Source organism: Lissotriton vulgaris, chromosome 2_1 (genome assembly GCF_964263255.1).
Source record: "Lissotriton vulgaris chromosome 2_1, aLisVul1.2, whole genome shotgun sequence".
NCBI classification, from domain to species: domain Eukaryota; kingdom Metazoa; phylum Chordata; class Amphibia; order Caudata; family Salamandridae; genus Lissotriton; species Lissotriton vulgaris.
The window spans coordinates 981,506,767-981,524,985 of record NC_141687.1 but is presented as its reverse complement, the minus strand read 5'-3'; the positions used below and the strand labels follow the sequence as shown (position 1 = coordinate 981,524,985).

Genomic DNA, 18,219 nt, shown 5'->3' with positions numbered 1-18,219 from the left:
GGCAAATCATACCAGCCGACCTCAGAGGGACAATTCATACAGGTGCAGTGGCAAATCACATACTTGCCGAACACAGTGACAATTCATACAGGCTCAGCAACACATCATATCCCATAACTCATACGGACAAATCTTGTACTTGAAAAACTCGCAGTAACAAGTCACAGGGCAGGAGGGGGCTCCATGAACAGAGAATGTATTTGATCATCCTGTGAGAGAGACAGTGGCTGCACACCTTTACTAGGAAATATCCATGTGATATTTGTATAATCAGAACCTAGACGAGAGGCGAAAGAGCCTTGTAGAGGGCCAAAGAGAGTCAACAAGTTACTGGAGGGCATCACTGGGTGCTGAGAGTGGAGACGGGTTGTTACTTTGCCCTGAAGTAGTGTTCTTCGCAGAGGTGTGTCCTTCGCTCTTTCCTAAATTGAAGAATTGTACGGACAGTCCTGAAGGACATGGGGATTTTGTTTCAGGTCCTGCCTGGGTGTGAAGGAGGAGAAGTGTAGCGCTGAGAGCCACTGGAGGTGGTGAGCTCGTCAACCAGCTAGGCAAGGGTGCTCACCGTGATGGCTTCTTTGATGATGCAGCTGGTTTAGAAGATGGTGCAGGCTGGCATGGGGTGCGTGTGAAGTTCCATGGAAGAGGGTGGTTGGGGAGATAATGCACCATATTTCTTCAAGTCCTTGATGAGGAGGGCTACAGCATGTAGGGAAGGGGAGGGTGACCAGTATGGAGGTTATCAAGCATGTGCATTGCCACCATGTCCCACTGACACATGGGTAAAGAGATGTGCGTAGAACTATTTTTAATAAGTTCATGTGCGGGAGCCATGAAGGACAGCACTGTCTGCAGAGCTCACAGTAACACAAGTCACACAGACACGGGAGAGAGAGGCAGGTCCATGCTGTAGGCCGGGCCTCACACCTTGGCAGGGACACTTGTGGAGCGAGAGCAGAGCTAGGAATAAACCACAGAACCACAGGCGAAGTTTGCCAGAAATCCATGCAGGTGAGCTAGCACAGCTCAGACGGCCACATAAGCTCAGTCTGTGCCCGTGAGGGGGGTAGGGTGTTTACAACCTCAGCTCGGTTTGGCTGGGAAGTGGTTGCGTGTATCAGTGAACTCCGTCTGTGAGTGCACTTACTGCATCAGCTCCTGCTTTATCTGGGGGGTGGGGGAGGGTGCCACATGAGCTCCAATTGACAAGAAAAAAGGGCCAGCCTCAATCTGTACCGAGGAGATGTCGGGCTGCCTCAGTCTATGCTGGAGAGGACACGATGCAATGTGTTGGAGGGCTCATTCTCGGTCTAGGGCAGGGGCTGGGCTGAGGGTGCTCCCAGGGCGCCTTGGTCTGTCGAGGATCACCTCCCTCGTTCTGGTCCGGCTGGAGGGGCTCCGTTCACAGGGAGGAGGAAGTGAACGTCCTGCTGGGGTGGGTTCATAAAAGGAGATCAAAGTCCATGGCAGACCCAGGGATACATTTACTCAGCCTCGGGGCAGCTGTGCTACCAGAGTGAAGGCAGGAAGGGGCACACAGGGGTAGGGTGGAGCGGGACTGCGCATGTGCCTACTCACAGCGGAGAGTACTCATCAATGCAAAAGAGAAAAGAAGCATGGGCAAAACCAAGAGGCCTAGCCTTTGAGACAGACTTGCTCTGTCAACGTCTTGTATTCATTTGTTTGTGATGTACGGCATTGACAAAAATGCACGCTGCGATTTTAATTTTTTATTTTAAGATTTACAGATCTGAGATAGATCTGTAAATAACAAAAAAAAGTATAAATTGGAGTAACGCAAAGGCGTTTTTATTTATAAATTGGAAGGATTAGCAGTAATTTGGTATCTAATCCTCCTTAAAAAAAAATATAGTACTGTATGGGGAGATGAGTAACTGAGGAGCGGATCAGCTAGCAGGGGGAGGGGAGGAAGAGTAAAGCAGCACACATGGGAGGAAGCAAAAAGGAGGGTGGAGGAAACACACACGAGGGAGAGAACACAGGGCGAACAGATAAACACCCAGGTGAGATGGACGCCGCTTGGGGGAAAGAAGTACACAGGCGACAGAGAGCAACAAGAGAGAGGAGCACACGGATGCAAAAACCCAACATTGAGCACGGGGGTAGAGAAGACCACGAGGGAGACCACTAAAAACACATACACTCTCTTAGGATACCCGAGCAAAAAAGAAAAAAGTTCTCTAAGTGAGCAGTGGAAGGACACAAGTATGGAGGCTTTGCACCAGGGGAGGGGACAAACATGAGATGGAGAACGCAAGCCATCGAATAACAAGCGAACGTACCTGAATCGAGATGAAGATTGTCACCACTTCTGCCACCAACATGAAGTCAGACTCCCCAAGAAACAGGAAGAAGAAAGTAGTCGCAAACGTGATTCTGATGATCCATTAGAAAAGGCTTGTAGTAGGAGCAATGAGGGGGAGGAGAAATGCGCTGGGGTCAGGCGGGGGAGGGCGGGTTTGGAATGACGAGCTCGCGAGGCGGTGTTGGCGGGGAGGGGGCGGAGCGGGAGAGAGGGTGTGTGTGAAACGAGACGGAGGGGGGAGGGGGAGGAGAAATGCGGCAGGCAGGGGAGGAGAGGAGGGGGGAGGAGAAATGCGACACGGCGGGAAGGGGAGGGGGCGGAACGGGGGCGGAGAGGGGAGAGAGAGAGTAGGCAAGGGTAAACAAACACGGACGTGCACGCGCCCGTGACTTTTAAGGTCAATGCGCATGCGCATAAGCTTAATGCGCATGCGCATTGACCTTAAAAGTCACGGGCACTGCAAGGAATCGCCACGATTCCTTGCAGTTAGATAAAGAGTGGATGAGCCCCTATAGTCTCGCTTGCTCGATGCGCATGCGCATCGACAGGCGAGACCTAAAAACCCACTCACTAAATGGTTCGCCAGAGCAGCGCATGCTCTAGCTCATGCGAAACCTAAAAAGGAAAACATAATATAGACTGCCACAACTCGTGCCATAGTACATCGCATAATATGCCTTTTCTTGCCACACAATAAGTCCTCTCTGACGCTAAATTCTAGTGTTTTTTTATTAGCTTACAAAAACATTAACCTTTCAATCGGGATTCAGGAACGGTTATAGCACTGAAACAGCCATACTCAACGTCTCTGACGACATTCGCAAAGCCTTAGATGATGGTGATGCCTGCCTACTCATCCTTATTGACCTATCTGCGGCATTCTACACGGTTAATCATCCAGCTCTTCTGGAGGCCTTGTCAAAGCGCTCCGGCATAAATGGCACTATTCTAAAATGGTTCACCTCTTTCCTCCAGCATCGCTTGCAACAAATTAAAATCAAGTCCTGTCACTCGAAGCCTACAAAGGTCACACTTGGGGTACCAAAAGGCTCGATCCTCTTCCCGTCCCTCTTCAATCTTTTCATGGAGCCCCCCACAATCATCTTGAAAAAATCTGGAGTGAGTTACCACCTTTACGCGGATGACACCCAAATCTATTTCAAAATCAAGTCCACCGATGACATCCAACATCACAATACCATTCAATACCACACTTGGTTCAACGTCAACCACTTAAAGCTCAACCCAGATAAAACGGAGCTGATCCTATTCTCTCCAAAAAGCAACCATCGTCCTATTCAAGAGTGGCTCAAGACTCTGGTTGCCCTAAACTGCCCCCTCGTTCTATCCGACTCAGTGAAGTCTCTAGGCATCACTCTTGACAAGAACCTATCAATGGAGGCCCACATCAAAAACTCTGCAAAAAGTGCTCTTTTCTCTCTAAAACACCTCAAGAAATGGAAAAATGTTCTGCCCCGTGAGGACCTCAAAACAGTAGTTCAATCCCTGGTTCTCTCTAAAATCTACTACTGGAACGCCATCCTTACAGGGACTCCAAAAGCTAACCTACCCCTCTATGGGCAGTGCTGAACATGGCCGCTCGACTTGTATCTGGAGTAAAAAGATTTGATCACATCAATCCAGCTCTCAACTCCCTCAAATGGCTTCCCATGGAAGGGAGATGTATTTACAAACTGGCTTACATAACACACAACACCCTCCACTCTCCGGCCCCCAACTACGTGCACGACAAACTGGTAAGAGCAGGTAAAACCAGAACGCTGAGAAGCTCCAACTCACTCCTCATTCCCCCAAAAATTTAAAAGAAAACCACCTAATTCCGATCGCTTTCTGGCAACACTCCCAGGATATGGAACACTCTCCCTAGAGTCTGTAGTGTCCTGCTGGACACGGTCTAGTTGTTTTGGGTGATGTAACCCACACTCTACACCCACCCACCACTGGTGTCACGAGTCACGTGACTCAGTTAATAAAGGGGGCCGGGCGCTCGTGCTCGAGGCCTTTAACTATCCAGCTATCCTGGTGTCCGTGTCTCCTTACACCACCATAATGCGGGCCTAAGGCCCAACTTTACACTGGCGACGAGGTGGCTGTACCCGGGCGTGCTACAGCCAAAGGAGAAGGGTGTGAGAGTGATGCCCACCTTGAGGGCACCCCCTGAGACAATCGCCACCGGCCGCCAAAAGGCCCGCAGGGCGTGTGCCGTGCCCCGGACCTGCAGGCAAATTAGGAGGTGACCGGGAGCCTACCCAGCACCTCATGCTCCACAAGAAACTGCCCCCTGCGAGGAAGTGCAAGAGAGACAAAGCGGACCGACCGGAGCCCACCCGAGTCGGCCGCAACAGCGTGACCCCCGCCACGAGGAGTCCCAGCCGAGCGGAGCCCACCCGCAACGGCCACAACAGAGAAAGCCCAAGAGGAGCCCACCCGCGTGGACGGCGAAGGCCCACAGGCCGAAGGTGAGCCAGTGCGCGAGCAGCGACCCCCAGGTGGAATACGGCCAGCGGGAGCCCGCCCCGTTTCTATCGCCCACATCAAGCACTGACTCCAGAGAACAGTAAGCAGAGCCCATCTGCAATAAAGTGTGAAAGCCGCTCACCAGAGAAAGCGGAGCCCACCCGCAGCAGAAGAGCTGAGACAATGGCGGCCGCCAGCCAGCGCCACAGAGACCATGTGATACAGTGCCCACCCGCGTCACGGTAACTGACCGGAGCCCCCAGCAGCGGCAGCAACCCGTCCCCTGCCCCGCGCAGCGTGTGAGCTGAAAAGCTGCCGCGGGCGGTGAGAGAACGAAAGGCAAGCAGCACACATCCCCGCTTTGCAGCGTGTAAATGCAAGGTGAGCTGCGGTAGCGGGGTGAGAGGCGGCAAAGGTGGAAGGGCGCATAGCCCAAGTACAAAAAACAAAACTGAATCCTCGCATGAGTAGAGACTGCCCCGTCTGAAACAGGAACATCAATGCCCGGCCGCAGCAAGTAAGGCTGCGGGGATGATACGGAGGGAACTGCCTTCCTCCTCCTCTTTCCCCACAAAGCCCCAACACAACAATAAAGGAACTTACCAGGCATCCGCGAAGCCTGCAACCGCGAGGCAGCACCCCCACGAGTTGACTGCCCCCATCTGCTCCAACGACGCTCGTGTGGAGAAAGCAGAGAATCAAAGGCAGAGCAACACTGCCACCCAATGGCCAAATATTGTAACCGCGCCTGAAGTCCAAGCACCAAAAAAATAAAACAAGCCTATATCAAGTCAAAAAATCCCTGCAGCACCTCCAGGACATAAACGAGAGTAGCACTGGTGCACACAAGGGATTGTGACACCTCTACAGGAGCATAGCGCAGCAGCGCCCAAAGAAAAGCAGCATTTGTCCAGGAAACAAACCCAAGACAATCCAAGAAAAGGATTACAAGAGTATAGCAAGCCTGCAGCAACGCAAGCTGAGGACAGTAACCACAATGGTCACTGCACAGTGACGTAAGGAATCACAGACCTCCGAGCACAGCAGCACAGAGACTGTACAGCCTGCTACATCGAGCAGAACACTGCCACGCCTGCATGGCGCCAAGTTGCCACCCAGCCCTTTAGGACAAAGAGGAACGGCGCACAAACGTGCCAGAAACGCGAGGAAAGCGCAAGGGGTGCAGGAACTCCACAAAGGACAAGCCAAGGAACGCGCAGCAAGTGTGCCCCATAAAAGCAAGAAGCACAGCCGTCAGCCCACGGAACAGTGACGCAACCCTCCGGAAGCACTACCCAGACACTGGGCAGAGGCCAAGCCAGTCGCCCAAAGCAGCAACACCAATGATGCTGCGATACAAGCCGCCAAAATCAAGAGCCCCATGGTGCCCCCAGCCGTGCCAGCATCAGAGCCACACCCGGACAGCCCTACTAGCAAGTAGGGACAATCAGATCACACCACGACGTCTCCAAGGAAGCCGTCCCAGCAAGGGCACAAGAAAGAAAGCGCAGAGCACGCACCACACGTAGCCTCCCAAAGCCACCGCAAGTGATAAGGTCACATCACTCGCCCCTGCCGGTGACCGGGCACAACCGTCAACCACACCACAGGCACCCCAAGTGACAGAAAAAAGCGTCCAAGACAGAACACGCAAAGCCGATACCCCACACGGGAACACCTGTGAAAGTCACCGGAGCGGTGGCGCAACCCTCCAGACATAAAGCACATGGAAAGCGCGCCAACGCAGAAGCACTGCAACGGAATCAAGTGACGATCCCAGGGATCACAGATGGCATGAAGACGCAAGACCACGCAAAGCCAGAAGCGCGCAGGAGGTCGCGTCTGTGAACCTGACTGCGCAGTCAGCACCCAGGAAAACCTCTCCACGCAGAAACACTGCTGAACGCAGGTCGGAGAGCACACACGTCTCCACCGCCACAGCGAAGCCCTACAGTAGGCCGAACACCACCCACGGTGTCCTCCCTCACACTGCTTTAAGACGGAGTCAGCCACGACCCAAGATCGGCAAGAGAGGAGTCGCACACCCCACGTGGCAGGCCACCACAGCACCATGTGCTCCAACAACCAGCGACAAGACCCAACGTCACGTCGCCCAGCAAGCAAGAAACACGTCACCGAGTGACTAGTCCAGCCAAACATGCCAGAGCAAAGGCAGAAGCCGGTGCCACGACAGCACCGCCTCGAGATCCAAACGCAACACCCTCAAAGAAAAGAGTGATAGCTGTCACCCCGAAGACCGGATGAGCACACCGTCCATCCCGAGCGTCGGTAGTCTGAGTCAGTCGGCATCCTTGCTCCTGTCCACAGATGCCACAGGCGAAGATCAGCACTGAGTGCCCGCCCTCTCACCGCCTCAAGATGGAGTCGGCAGTGGCCCCACAGCAGGCAAGAGAGAAACCGTACACGCTACGTGTCAAGCTGCCGCCCAAGGTCAACATCAACAAAGCGGAGACACATGGCTGCCAAGTCTGTCATCCAACACTCCCAGCAAGTCACCAACACCTATCATCCCGAGTCTCTACATGGCTGGTAATCACCATCACACCAGCCATCAGCACCTGCGCCAAACAACACCACTGCCAGAGACCGGCAGTGTGGACTGGCAAGAGGTTCAAGAAGTTCAAGTAAGACGTGGTCCGTGACCAAGGAACTTCGACACCCTCAAGAACCAGAAGTATACCCATTAACAGGAGAAGGTTGCGGTGACTGGTCCAGTCACAGAGTGGAAAAGAAGACAGCGTCCTAGAGCAAGGACAAGACCAGAGGGAAACGGGCGGCGTGCACGCCGCTCGGAGAAGCCTGGTCAGGAGGACAAGAGCAGCGAGATGACCAGACCACGTCGCGAAAAGGAAAACGGAGAAGAAGGGCACAACGCCATGAAGAAAGGAGAAGAAGAAAAGAGTCATGTGGCACGACGCCAGCAAGAACAACAACATCCAGAAAGGTGAGGAGAGGTGTGACAGGTCCACACACCCACCAGAAGAAGAGGTGACACACGCCACAACACCGCGTACAGTGACCCACATGTCCAGGAGAACATTGGTGGCACTAGAAACGAACAGGCATCTACTTACTTACTTACAAGTTCCCCGAACAACCCGTCGACTGCAGGAATGAACAGGCTGGACCATTGGCAACACCCACCTTTGGGATTGAGCGGAAGCCTGGATGCGGAGAATGTTCAGACGTCCGGCAGAAGGAGAACTGACCACTCCACACCAGCCCGTGGATATCCAAGGGGCAAAGGCCTCAGGGACACCGGTGGCAGAGGGTCCCGACACGAGAGATGGATCCGTCGCCGTCAACCCTGCACGTCCCAGGAAGAAAAGGAACTTGTGCGCAAAGGAAAGATTCAACAACCACCCTCCAGGCGGAGCTACGGATGCATGGTAGTATTCTCATCGCCTCCTCAATTCACACCGGCTTGTGGAGTTGGAGCAACGCTGCAGAGAACACCCTGCCCAGTGGAAACCTGAAGAAGAGGGCCTCCGGGACATCTTGTGGCAGGAGAACACCCGCGAGAGGGGCGTCCCAGTGAGAGGGATACCCTTCAACCACTCCCTCCTTTGCAATGTGAAGCCAAGCTGCCTCAGTGAAGAAACCAGACGGACTAGTAAAAGACAACCTCCATCAAGTCTACCATCTGGTCATCCTGTTCGGCGTCACCCCAAAATCAAGATCTCAATGGACCGAAAAACACACTGCCATGGCGCCAGTCCAGAAGAGCACGCCCACCGAGAACTAGGACGTCGAGCTCACGAAAACTAACACTTCAGCGTCAAGTGCCACCAGCGTCATCTAGCAAGCAGCTGAAGAGACTCTTTCTAAAATTATGAGTTGGCATATTTTGTGTTTTTCCTCCCACAGGTTCGGACTTTATTTTGTCTCAACTTTTATTAAAGTTGGGGAGGAATGTATTGTCCTGCTGGACACGGTCTAGTTGTTTGGGTGATGTAACCCACACTCTACACCCACCCACCACTGGTGTCACGAGTCACGTGACCCAGTTAATAAAAGGGGCCTGGCGCTCGTGCTCGAGGCCTTTAACTATGCAGCTATCCTGGTGTCCGTGTCTCCTTACACCACCATAATGCGGGCCTAAGGCCCAACTTTACAGAATCCTCAGATGCAACCCCTCCTTCTCCTGTTTCAAAAGGGACCTCAAACTCCATTGCCTTAACAAATACTTTCCGGAACAACATAAACTAACATAGACCTAAATATTCCGAATGGACTCCCATTCAGTTTTTTTGCAGTTATTTATTGTTCGTGCTGTATACTTTATCCGTGGTTTGCTTACTGACTGTCAGTCTTCTAGGTAAGGCAAGGCCCTTCTGTTTTTCACAATGTGTATGTGAAGCACCTACGGGTCTAGCTAGCGCTATACAAAACTTTTAAAACAAAATAAAAATAAAATAAAGATATACATGATACAGAATTTCCAAAAGAAACATGACTCAACATCTCTTCTTCTTAGAACAATCAATCTTTGTTTAGATTATATTATTAAACATTTTACGATTAAGCATATCTTGTCATTAAACGAATCTTATGACACTTGCATAGAATATTTTTTGTGCCTACAATCGCCACTTACCACACTTCTCGTTTTTAGACTGCCAACAACCGTCATGCAAACCTCTGCGATGGCTAAACTGCGAGTTTCCTCAATTCCATTTGCTTCACGAAGCCACCCAGACGTTTTCCCTTCTCAGTGAAACTCAATATACTCATGCACCACTAAGGGGGCAACGGGCAACTGCCACCCCTGTGCCACACAACCTCCTATACAACCTTAGAGGCTGAAGCCTTCCTGTATGGACCATTATACTCGTGCGGTTAGAACCCATACTGGCTCCATCCCCAAAAGACGGCCCAGTTACCTAATGGCCAAAGTAAAAGTGCTATGAAAAGTCCCTAAAGTAAGGGTTTGAATACACACGCCCCTTCAACATCAGCCCTCATTCCCCCTTCGTCCACAGGCCTTTACCCGGCCTCATTGATCTGCAGTGGACCCATGGCGGCCTAAATACTACTGATGGCAGCCTTTCTGCCCAACAGAGTGCACCCTCTCCAGCCCTTGACCGCCAGCCAGGAACCTGAAGCCAGACACCCACTAATAATCCCTCCATATCACCGCTTCTTCTGGCCCAAAAGCTCCACTTCACTTTCTCCTTCACGGGCCCTTTACACCTTACCCACCCCCGAAAGTAGATATCTTCCACCCGCATCCTCTCCCTCCGGCTCCCCCGCTCTCTTTCCTCCAATGACCTCGCGCTCCCGCCTCCTGCGCCAATCACACGCACGGGCCGGTGTCACCTTGGCCAATCAGAGCCCACCCCGCCGCAAACACCCCTTGGAAAGGCTGACCGTCACTAACCACTCTTGCTGCTTTCTTCTTCTTCCCGAAGGCCCGTATCCCCACGACACCCCGTCTCCGCTGCTTCTCGGGAGACTCAGCTAGGTACCGGACAGTGAAGAGAAAGAAACAAAATGGCGGTAGCTATAGCCCCGCCCCCTTGCTGCCTATCATGAGTCCCTCCCAGGCCATCAGCCCGCCCGCAGAGGGCATACTGCGCAAGTGCAAACAGTCATGTTGAATACAGTCATGGGCATAGAAGAAAGACTACTTCTGAAAAGGACGAACAAAGGAAGTAGAAATGAAAATAAGAAGCTGAGAGTCGAAATGAACGCAGAAGAAAGCCACATCAAAAAATCTTTCACAAGAATATGAATGCAAAATTCTATCAAGACAGGAGGCTCCGAATATGTTTCTCTCTCTTTACTGCTTAAAATTATCAGCAGCCAATTGAAAAATACAAGTGTAAACAATGAAATCTCCCATTAACATTGAGGCAATAATCAGTATTATGCTCCAATCACTGATATCTTAGTCCTTTGAGAACATTCACCTCCATGTTTAGGTCGAGCCCACAGTCAGCACAGGTGCTGCTCAGCAAGGCTTGTTGTACTAAAGTATGTAATAGTAGTCCCGCCCACTCTCTGCCCATATTTTTCATTGGCTTGTGTTAGTGTCCTTTTTTTTGCAGATTTATATAGCACAAACTCAACCCAAAGGTATTGGAGCACTTTATATGAGCACCAGTAATTTATTTATTTATTTATTTAATGCATTTTTATAAAGCGCAGACTTTACCCGAAGGTGTCAGAGCACTGTACAATAGAACCAGTTGTGTTACATGAGAGAACTGTTACAGGAATGGAACAAACAAAAATAGCATGCCATAGAATCCAAGCGACGAAGGCACACAATCTCAAGCACAGCTAGCACAGACTGAACAAGCAAAAATATGAATATATATGACAAATTTTACAATGACTAAAGAACTTCCTGGCGAAAAATAGCAGGCCATAGAATCAAAACAACGCAGGCAAAAGGAACACAATATCAAACGCAGCAAGCACAGGATGTACAAACAAAAATATAAATATATGTGACAAATTTACAATGACTAAAGAACTTCCTGGCGGGGTCTGAGAAGAAGGGAATTAGTTCTGAAAGTGTCTTTGGAATAATAGAGATTTGAAGTCCGCTTTGAAGATCTGGATGGAGGTGATGGCACAGAGCAAAGGAGGAAGCGAGTTCCAGATCCTCACCGCATTACCTGAGAACGATTGTGCCATCAATTTTTCCCTTTTGAAGCAGGGGGCTCAAGAAGGAACTTTTCTGCATTCCGAGAAGGTCACGAGCCTCCAGCTCATTTCAGTTTATTCGCCAGATAGCGAGGGGAGGAATAGTGCCACGCTTTGTGGGTGATGCATGCCGTTTTGTAGATAGCTCTAGCCTCGATGGGAAGCCATCGGAGAGAGGACAGGATAGGAGTGATGTGGTCACTTCGTTTGGACCCTGAAATGAAGCGAGCTGCTGAATGGAGGACGGATTTGAGGGGGTAGAGGTGAGATTTGGGAAGGCCAGTCAGAAGAGAATTACAATAATCCAGTCTAGAGAGAACTAGCGATTGGACCAAGGTTTTTAGGTCATTCTCCGGGAAGAACCGACAAATCCCCCATAAAAGGCGCAGCTGATAACGTGCGCTCTTGGCCATGGAATTGATGTGTGAGATTAGGTTGAGTCTTTTGTCAAGTATGACACCTAAGGATTTAGCGCAGTCCACAATGATGGGTTTTCTGTTGAGTAGATTCAACTGATCCATCCAGGATTGAACAGGAGGCGGGGAGAGAGAGCTAGATAAGAGGAGGAATTCCATTTTGGAGGGATTGAGAATGAGTTGGTGCACTAACATATAGTTGTGAATAGCGTTGAGAGTAGAGCTGAGTAGTGAGAGATCATGAGGGGAGGACACCTTGAGGTAGATTTGGGTGTCATCCGCATAGAGATGGTAGAGGATTCCAGATTTGCTTAGGAGGTTCCCTAATGGTTCCATATAGAAATTAAACAGAGTGGGAGCAAGGATATAACCTTGAGGGACTCCTTGACCAACCACCAGTGGAGACCAGAGACTGTTCGCAATCTTAATAATTTGGGATATGTCCGAGAGGAGAGAGGCAAACCATTTGAGTACTGTGCCTTCCACGCCCATTCTCTGTTGAAGAATGTTAAGAAGGGTGCTGTGATTAACAGTGTCAAAAGCTGCAGAGAGGTCAAGAAGAATCAGAAGGCACGATTCCCCCGAATCGAGAATATGCAGCGCATCATCGATCACCTGCAGCAGGGCTGCTTCAGTGCTGCGATTTTAAATAAAGCCCGACTGGAACATGTCGAGGAGATTATTGTCCATAATGTGTTGGGAACGTTGTTTTGCAACACATTTTTCTGTGATCATAGAAAGAAAAGGGAGATTGGTGATGGGGCGTAAGTTATTGAGGTAATTTGCATCTGCAGAGGTTTTTTTTTTAGAAGGGGGTAACCTGTCCTGTTTTGAGGACAACTGTGAGGGATCATTGACTGAGGAAGATATTGACTTGCCTGGTCCAGTAGGAGAGAGTGTTAGTATAGAAATCAATGGTGATACCACTGGGTATGTGGTCAGAAGAATGGTTGGAGGGTTTGGTTTCGCTGATGCATTTGAGGAGATCAACCTCCGAGATGGCGGCAAAGCTCTGCCAAGTGACTAAAGATTTTCGCTTCTAGATGGGGGTGGGGTGGGTGACCTGTTCCACCAGAGATTTTACCTTTTGATCGAAGAATACAGCGAACTCAGTTGCTTTCTTTGAAGCATCCTCAGGCTTGATGGTTTGGGGAGAACAATTTGGGTTTTTGATGAGGTCGAAAAGTTTTTGGGGTCTGTTTTTAGCTGAATCGAGGAGGGATCTGAAATGTGATGTTTTTTCCTGTAAGATGTGTTTGTGGTATTTGGATCTTGCTGAACGTAAAAGAGAGAGGTTGGGGGTGGATGGAGGTTGTCTCCAGTGCTTCTCCAAGATTCTAAGGTTTTTCCTTTCATCATAGAGAGCTTTGTTAACTCAAGGAGCTGATGGGGTGGGTCTTTTCCTTTTGCTTTGGAGTGGAGCAACCTTGTCGATTTCGACTGCAAGGATTGAGAGGCAAAGTGGAGTGAGATCATTGACATCCATATTGGGGTCTAGACTGGGAAGTGAATGCATAGCAGAATCACATAGAGTCTCAAGATCAATGTTTTATGTGTTGTGGAACTATGTAGAGGCTCTTTTAGGTTGGCAGAGGGTTAAAATGTGAGAGAGGTGAAAACAGAAGGGAATTAGGAAATGGTCAGACCAGTCAACACGGATGGGTGAAGCAGTGGTAATCTGGTCTGATTTGGATATCAAAAAGTCCAGAATTGAGCCCTTGGCGTGTGTAATTTCAGAGCAGTGTTGGGCAAGATCGTTAGCTGAGAGAAAGGTTGCAAGCTTTTTGGCAGCCAAGTCTTCCATGGAGCCCCAGTGGAGATTGAAATCACCTAGGAAGATCTGCTTGTCACTTTGTGAATATTGGTCACTAATGAAGTCGATGAATTCCTTCATGAAGGAAGAGCAATTACCAGGCGGGTGTTAGATGGTATGGAACCTGAAGGGTGACCCATGATGAACTTGGAGTTCTAGGGAAAGGCATTCAAAGGTGCGAAAGAGGGTGGTGGGAAAGGCTTTCATTTGGAGGGCGTTTCTGAAGATAATCGCAACACCTACCCAATCTTGCCTGTTCAGTCTTTTCTGAGGATAGAGTAGTCAGTATGTAACAAAAGATCAAATGAAGTGTGAGAGGAGTCTTTAAACCAGGTCTCAATGAGAAAGAGCATGTCGAGATTGTGGCGAGTGATAGTGTCAGAGATTTCCAGTTTGTGTTTGGTTGCAGATCTGCAGTTATGGAGCATACAGTGTAGCTCTGACGCAACTGTTTTGGTGATGTGAGTGTCTGGACTGATGAGGGGGATAGGGATTAGATTCTTGAATGAGGGTGCCACTTGAGGGGGAGGCTGGTAAGTTCTGATGGAAGAAATGGTCTGAATGGCAAATTGAGTAGAGTTGTTAGGAGAGGAGAGTGGAGGGGAATTGACATTGATGGTCTTGTAGGTAGCCAATAAGTTGGTGATGTCTGTGGAGGACAGATTGTGGTTGGTTCTATTGGGACGCGGGAGCAAGGAATTCCTCTGGAGGTTATTCAGGGAGGGGGATATTTTAGCACATAAGAGTGAATTGGACGCTTCAAGCTGGGAAATGGAAGAGATGAGAGAATCAAGTTTAGTTTCCAGAGGGAGGTGTGACCCTTTACGGAGTGAAGGGTGGCTCAATGGTTAAGGGGGAGAGTGGCCTAGGCGAAGGAGGACAGGAAGAAATGGGGGACCGGGGGGAGTGTTGGGGTGCGAGGGTCGAAGGTGGGGGAGGAAGTGAAGTAGGCGAAGAAGGACAGTGGGCTGTGGGGGACTGGGGAGAGAGATGTGATGCAAAGGTCTAAGGGGGGAAAGGAGGTGATAGAAAGGAGTGAATGGAGTTACTATGATATTTTTACTGGTGTTGAGCAGAGGTGAAGAATAGAGATCATACATAGGAGTAGAAAGTTGAGAAGTAGAAATGGATGGCTGGAGGAGGAGGGGGGAAGGAATGGGGTTATGGGAATGCCATGGATACGGTGAGATGAGAGGAGAAGGGGCTGAACAGGTAGAGGAGAGAGGGAGGTCAAAGGGAGGCCACAGGAGTGGGGAGAAGAGAGAGGGTGCAGGCCAGGTACCATGGGTAATGAAAGATGAATGTAGGGGTAAAGGCACCAGGCAGAGTAGGGGAGGTCGAGCAAAATGAAAGTTGTGGGAGGAGTGAAGGACTGTGCAGTCAAAGGGAGGGAAGAGGGAGGAATTACCAAGAGGGGAAACAGGGTTGTGAAGCATAGGGGGGAATGTAAGATGTGGAGAGAGGGGAGGTGTGAGATCAGTGTGAGGGAAGAAGATGGGATTACCAATAGGGGAGGCAGGGATGTGAGGCATGGGAGGGGGAGAGAATGTTGTAGAGCAGAGGTCTTCAAACTTTTGGATGCAGAGATCCCCCTGTCAACATTTACAAGCGTAAGGACCCCCCTCCTGACAAAAATTTCTAAACGTCTAGGTTATGAGGATGGTGAGGACCAAATTATGCGACAGGCTTGACTAAATTTTGTGAGTAGAAAATGTAAATAATGTTCTGTGATGCTGCATATTTTGGGGTAGCATTGCTTTATTTAGAATTTTTTTAAACACAGTAATACTGAGGAAAGATTTCACCCCACCAGTACCAGTTAATAACCAAAATACAGCAATTAACATCAGAAAGATGTCTAGTCAACCTCTGTGAAGGGCCTCCCAATCCGCAGGAATACGCGCTGCCACATTAGAAGCTCACCTGGCCATGGCCGGGAGCAGCAAGGGTGCATTCAAACCGTGGCGGTCTTGTGCAGAGTTAAGCAGTTTACCCATGCCCCTTTCCTCTCACCCCCTTCCTTCCACTTCCTTCCATCCCTCTCTTCTCTCCTCTCCCGGCCCCGGATCCCTCTCTCACATTGCAGGCAGATGGTTATTAGCCCCAGGACACCTTTTGGTAACAGTAGCGCACTACAATGTAAATAATAAGCAGAAGCAGGGTATCCACTAGACCCGAAATTCGGGGGGGTGGGGGCTTAACACTCCCAGCCAGGGCTTGTCCAAGCACTGTTAGCATACGGTGCAACAGTCTTTCCACCTTCTCCATGAATTCCCTCACTACCACTCACCAACAATACACCTCATCTCTCTATAGCACCTGTCTGACAAACATTTCATTTTTTTATAGCGCTACTCATAGTTTACTCGCACTCAGTTCTGTGATGTGCATGGTACATCTTCTTTGTACCAGGCACTTTAACCTTCTGCACTGTGTGGGTGACAAGAGTGCCCATGTGACTGCACGGTGAGCAATGCAACAGTGTGAGAGTAGGGTAAAAGGAGTGACTGCAGGGTGAGTGAGGTGACCATATGATTTTGGGTTCAGCGGTAAGTGCAGAGTGGGACAAATTAGTGCATGAATAGTGATGGCCTTGTTTGAGTTAGCTACAGATTGAGCAGTAAGGGGGTGACAGGTGAGTGAAGTGTCACATGAGTGCAGGGTAAGAAGTGTGCTTGTGTGACTGCAGGGTGAGGTACAGAGTGAACAATGCAAGCAAATTTTTAGTGCAGTGATCACTGTGAGAGCAGGGTGAGCGGGTGATTGGTGTGAGTGCATGGTGATTGGTGTGAGTGCAGGGTGAGCGAGTGAATGATGTGAGTGCATGGCGATCAGTGTGAGTGCATTGTGATCAGTGTGAGTGCATTGTGATCAGTGTGAGTGTATTGTGATCGCTGGGAGTGCAGGGTGAACGTGAAAGTGAAGGCGAGAATGGAAGTGAGTAGTCTAAAAGCAGGGTGCATTCCCAGAAACTTGAAGCGTAGGGTTTCAGATATAAGTTAAACTATTGCTATAATGGCATTAATCAGGGTTCGAGGGTGGAGGAAATTAAGAATGTGCTGATCCTGCAACAAACTTCCAGTCTAATGATTAGGGTTACCAGCTCATTATTTTGATGGCCCAGAAGTAAACAGTCACCTACAGCTGTATTTTTTTCACTTATCTGTGAATACTTAGAACAGCAAATATAAATAGAAAGCACTTTTAATTGTGTTCTAGGGATGCCTCAATGATCCATGACTAATAATTAAAGAGAATAAAGGCAGAAAAGTCACATAACTAATTAATACATACTTTTTTATTTATAACTCAATTTAGTGTCAAGAGCAGGTTTCTGCAGGATCTTTAAACAACACATAGCAGGGATGTTTCTTTTGGCAACCCAACTTTATATTTCTTTTCATTAAATGCATTCTCACACTACAGCAGTAAGTGTAAAAATACAAATGTAAGGAATAGGCAGAGTGGGGGACCAGGGGGATCACATTTAATGAGTGTCTGCCGTCTTAAAAGCGATCATGATATAACTTAATTCCCAATGCAGGTGAGGCACTTTTCAGCTCTCAGATAACAGCGGTCGCCGCACAGCTGGAGTCAATGTGTGCCACTCATTTATTAACACTTCGCCCCCACGCATGCAGGCTGTGGATGGCTCCAATGCAGGATTCAATCAACAAGCAGTAGTGGTACATAAACAGACTGTGATATCACTTCCTGAGTTTCCACTCATAGATCATGTGCACTTTTGTTTCACCCCAAACTCGATCTTCATTTAGAATGCAGAAATACATGCAGTAATTTCTTCTTTAAAAAACTATCCCCCGAAATCGCATTTCTTTGTCTGCTCCTAGCCATCCCCTCACCACCACTTCCTGCTGGTCAATTTAACTCCATCTCCCCTAAAGCATAGTTTAATGTGAGCGTGTTTAGCTTCGGCGCCTCGCTATGCCTTCCCCATCACTGCTTGTAAGGTGGCTGTTCTGTGTTTAAAAAAAAGAAAGGCGCTGCTCTTCAAACGCTTCAGCAGGTCTTTAAAGACCATTAGCATATTTACATGCCTTTGTTAACTGATTACCAAAGCTTAGTTTTTTTATGGTTCCAGTACCCCCTGGGCCCTGGAACCATAAAAAAACTAACCTTTGGTAATCAGTTAACAAAGGCATGTAAATATGCTAATGGTCTTTAAAGACCTGTGAAAAACTCGGGATGGAGATAAGACTCCAGACACTGCCCAGCCGAGGCCCCAGGAGAGCGAGCTGCACTGCAGCAGCCCGGGCTGAGACACAGGATGGGGGAGGAGGGGGGGCTGAAGCCCTGGAGGCCAGGGCAGAAGTGTCACTGTGAAGGCGCGACCCCCTTTGCATCGCTCCACGGCCCCCCTGGGGGTCGCGCCCCACAGTTTGAAGACCCCTGTTGTAGAGAGATGGGAGATGTAAGAACAGAATTGAGGGTACGAGGAAAGGGGAATAGCAGAGAGGGGTGAGGGAAGGCGAGTTGATCAATAGTTCAGA

At 49.5% G+C, this 18,219-nt stretch overlaps 1 protein-coding gene across 2 annotated transcripts in view; it reads right to left on the bottom strand.

Moving 5' to 3' along the window:
- NFYC (nuclear transcription factor Y subunit gamma) overlaps positions 1 to 10,388 on the bottom strand; it is a 187,005-nt gene extending 176,617 nt beyond the window's left edge. The window contains exon 1 of one of the 2 annotated variants that reach the window (XM_086956550.1): positions 10,206 to 10,388. The gene's annotated coding sequence lies outside the window, so the exon portion shown is untranslated. Of the gene's footprint in view, positions 1 to 9,422; positions 10,095 to 10,205 lie in introns of those variants that run through there. The other variant, XM_086956553.1, reaches the window with a different exon arrangement.
- Between the last annotated feature and the right edge of the window lie 7,831 nt (positions 10,389 to 18,219).